Source organism: Corvus brachyrhynchos, unplaced genomic scaffold (genome assembly GCF_000691975.1).
Source record: "Corvus brachyrhynchos isolate BGI_N302 unplaced genomic scaffold, ASM69197v1 scaffold63, whole genome shotgun sequence".
Classification (NCBI taxonomy): domain Eukaryota; kingdom Metazoa; phylum Chordata; class Aves; order Passeriformes; family Corvidae; genus Corvus; species Corvus brachyrhynchos.
In genome coordinates this window covers 726,678-731,253 of record NW_008237227.1, presented here as the reverse complement: position 1 = coordinate 731,253, position 4,576 = coordinate 726,678, and positions in this window count along the sequence as shown.

Below are 4,576 nucleotides of genomic sequence, written 5' to 3'. Positions count from 1 at the left end.
CCTCCTCCTCTTCTTCCTCCTCCTCCTCCTCCTCCTCCTCCTCCTCCTCCTCCTCCTTCTCCTCTCCTCCTCCTCCTCCGGGATCAGCTGGAGCAACAAGGAACATGCAAAGGAGCAAAGAGGAGAAAATCAGGCTCCAAAATGCAGAGGGTGGGGGAAATGTTGAGGAAAATGCTCCTCCTGCCCTCTGGGAAAAGTGGCCTGAGCTATCCCACATGGGAATCACTCCAGTGGAGGAAGCACCAAGAGGATGGTGCATCACACCTTTAGCTTCACGCTTGTGTAAGAAACAGAGAGTCCTCCTCACTGCTGTGTGAGGTCAGGAGCTCAGCTGGGATAAACTGGGATGTTTCACTGCCTCTTCCCCCCCAAAACATGAACTGCCACTGATGCAACACTGCAGCAGGGGGGGTTTTATACACGGGAAGATTGGAGGATTTTTAACTATGGAAACATACAGAAAAGCAAATTAATAGGATCACTTCCCCTAATGCAACTTCCGAATTCTCTCTGAGTGTGTCCTCTACCTTTGATCCATCTTTTCCCAGTGTGTCCTGCTCTCAACACAGGTCAGAAAAACAGAACATGCCACTGAGTCTTCTCCCTTGGCCTTTCCACCAGGAGCCTCACAGCAGTCAGGGAGGCCCAGCCCCAGCTCACTGCTGCACTCCCTGCAGGGATCTGCCCATCTCACAAAACCCCAGGATGGTTTGGGTTGGAAGGCACCTTAAACACCATCTCATTCCACCCCCTGCCACAGGCAGGGACACCTTCCACTATCCCAGCCTGCTCCAAGCCCCGTCCAACCCGACCTTGGACACTTCCAGGGATGGGGCAGCCACAGCTTCTCTGTTTTGGATGTTACCACCCCAGCCAGCCCCGTTCCCACCTGCACAGGAGCCAGGGGAGGAGCCAGTCCTAAGGACAAGCCAAATTTCCCTCTGCCAGTGGTGTGGCACTTGCAGGAGGGCGCTCCCAGGCACAACAAATAAATAAATAACTGATAGCCCGAATTAATTCCCGTTCCCACAAACCCCCTGCAAGCCAAGCCCTCAGTGCTCGCTGGTGGGGCAAGTTAATTACCACACTGCCAGCAGGTATTCCATGAATCCTGTCAGGATGTGACAGGCCCTGGTCCTTCCCAGCGGAGCGTTCCCGCCTGGCATTGCTGTCACGTCGCTCCGTGATGAGCCTGTGATGAGCACCCCAGGAGCAGTTCTGATAAAGTTCCCCTATTCACAGGAACTTCTGTCTGCTTTATTACATTACATATTCCTCGGAGATGGGCTGGGAAAGCGGGAGTGATTAGTGTTCCATTTGCAAACACGAATTCCTGTGTGCAAAGTGATTGCAGAGTATGTGCCCCTATAGCTTTAGGTAAAGCTAGGCTTAACTGCAGAAAGAAATATGGAACAGCAGTGTAAGGTATGGAAAATCTCATTCCCTGTCCTTCATGATGTGGTGGGGTAAGAATTGTGGTGAAATCACATTTTTCCCACTTTATTTTTGAGTACGTTTTCACTCGGGAGAAATTTTTATCCCAAATGTTCTGAATTTTTCACAGAGATGTGAAAATGTTTGAGGACAGCAATGCTCAGCAAAATGTTGCCGTGTGGTACAAGAACCTCCCACCAAGGAGAAGTCACACAGAATCCCAGGATAGGCCAGGCTGGAAGGGACCACAGTGGTCACCTGGTGCCACCTCCCTGCTCCAGCAGGGCCGTCCCAGAGCACACAGCACAGATTGTGTCCATATGGCTCTGGGATATCTCCAGTGAGGGAGACTCCACAGCCTGTCTGCGATCTGTTCAGGGCCCGGGCACTGCCCAGGAAAGTTCTTCCTCATGTCCAGGTGGAACTTCCTGGGATCAGTCCCTGCCCGCTGCTCTGGTGCCATTGCTGGGTCCCCGGGGCAGAGCCCGGGCCCTGCCCGCCAGGGCCCACCAGGGCTGAGGGCCCCTCTCAGCTGGGGCTCCTCTCGAGGCTGAGCAGCCCCGGCTCCCTCAGCCTGTGCTGGGCACGGAGATGCTCCAGGCCCTTCCTCATCTCCGCAGCCTCTGCGGGCCCCGCTCCAGCAGCTCCATGTCTCAACAGAAATTAATTCCTACACATTGGCAGTGCTTCCCCTCAGGAAAATCTCCTTCCTTGTGAACATCCGATGTAGCACTGCTGTGTGACAAAAGCCAGTGACTCTGCCTGATCCTGAGGCAAAACATCCAATCTGTGCTGTTTGTATTAACTCATCGCATCCAACACCAATCCCTTTCTCCCTGAGTACCTTAAGGAAAAGCATTCCTGGTCCATAGAATCGGCTTTGCAATGTATTTCCAGGAGCTGTTTTCCCTACTGACTGCAGCTGGAAAATTGTGCTGTCCTCACCCCTGGAATGCCAGGCTGGCAGCGGGCACTCCCCGTGATCTCCCCTCAGGAGACAGACTCACAGAGCCCTGAGAGCACAGCAGGAAGAGCTGGAATAGGAATGTGAGAGCAGCTTCTGTGGCTGCTCTTAGCTTGGCCAGCAGCTCCCACAGCTCCCAGAGCTGTCCCCACGGGCTGACTTGCCCAGCAGGAGCAGCAGAGCCATGCCACATCCACGGAGCTATGTCTTTGATCTTCAGCATCCTGTGAATACAGAGCCTGCGATTTGCATTTTTCAGGAGCAGAGGTAAAACAGCTCCAGATGCTTCTTAATCTCTTCATGTTACAGCTGTGAAAATGCAGGTGAGCTCCTCGAGTGAGCCCTACAGAGAGGGAAAAGCCTGACACCATCTTCAGAAATCCTGTTAGCCCCAAAGGTCCAAGTGCCCAGGTCTGGGATGCTCTTTTCCCATGACATTGGCTCCGTAGCAGGATTGTATTTTTATTTATATTTAATGCACAAGCAGAGTATTGCTAGAACACCCCACGTTAAGGAGGCTGCAAAGAGAAAAGAGGGAGAATCCAGCTTTGCTTTGAATATTCTTCTAATGGAAGAGGAAACCATCGTGGTTTCCTTTTGTTCCCCTTTAGTGCAGAGGCCTTTGCAGCCCACTGTGAGCAAGGCCCTGCAGATCTCGTGGTCCTCCAGCTTCTTGTTCCCCTTTCAGCAACTGGAATTTAATCTCTGCATTTCAAGCATACCCCAAACCTGCTCAGTATTCCAGAGACGGCAACAGGGCCTTGGGAGCAGCAGCCTTTAGGAACAGGAAACAAGGACAAGACAACAGCTCTTTTCTATGGAAGAAGTTATTTCCAACATCCATGCTGTGGCTTTGGGGGTTCCAATCCTTGGACTATGGCTGGGGGACCTTGGAAGCAGCTCCCACTGATCCCCGAGGCAGCTGCCAGCATTTCGCAAGATGAATTTACAAATCATCCATCACCAGCAATTCCAGTGATTTAATTAGACCCAAATTACTTTATGTCTTCGAAAACATCACAAATCTTGCTGGAAAAGATCCTGTGCATGTGTACGGACTTGCCAGCAAGGAATTGTTTTCTCCTGCCAAAAGTTTGGGAGCACAGCATTCCTGGCCCCAGTGGCTGGTGGGCAAAGCCAGAGGAAGATTCCAGTGCCTGCCTGGACCAGAGCCTGCGGTGAAAGGGAGGTACAGCCTTCATCCTCCTCCAGCAGCATCCTCTTCCCAGCACGCTCCCCGCAGCCTCTGTGCTCGTTCCCGCAGCCTTGCCAGGAGGTTTCAGCTCCTCGCCGGCAACGGGAGAGCAGCAAAGGCGGCAGAACTTGCTCAGTCCCTCAGCCAGAAACACAACAAAGCACTCGAGGGCTCCCTGATTTGTTCCAGACCGGGCTGGCGCCCGCGGAGCCGCTCAGCCCCGGTGCCAGAGAACACAAACCCATAAAACCCCACACGTCAAGAGCTCCTCCTGCCTCCGGCAGCGCCGCGGTCACGCGTCCGAGCTGGGTGGGCTCCTCCGAGCAGCGTCTCCCTGATCCTGGTGGGCCCAGTCCAGCCAGAGCGCTTCCAAGCACAGGGAGCCTGGGAACAGCTCTGATTGGGAGAACAGGCTGATGAGAGACTGGGGCTGAAACAATTAACAGAAATCCGAGCCCAGTGGGAACAGGGCTAATGCCAGGATTATTCCAGGATTTTTCCCTGGCAAGTCATGCTGGAGGCAGGAATTGATCTGAAAGCTGCACTGGGATGGTGCAGGCAGGGAAAGGGGTGCAGGCAGCTCCCGTTCCCAAAGAACCCCACCAGGCACCTCCAGGGTGGGGTTTACAGAGGGGTGTGTGCCCTGTGTGTGACACACGTGTTACTCGTGGGCAGCACTCTGCTCCTCCCTGCCTGGGGAAGACCTTTGTAAGTCATGGTGCCATGAAAGCCATGATGGTTAAAAGCATCCCCTGGCTTTACATGCAGGTTCCTTCAGGGAAATGGAAGAATAATGAAGTGCCCAAAAGGTGGCAAGACACCCAGAAAGTTGTTCATGAGGTGGAATAGGAAAATAAACCGGGAGGCAAATGCTCCATCCTCCGCCTTGGAAGAAAATCAGAGGTGCTGCCTTATCACAGCCTTGCCAATTGCTGCCCCATCCCTGGAAGTGTCCCAGGCCAGGTTGGACGGGGCTTGGAGCA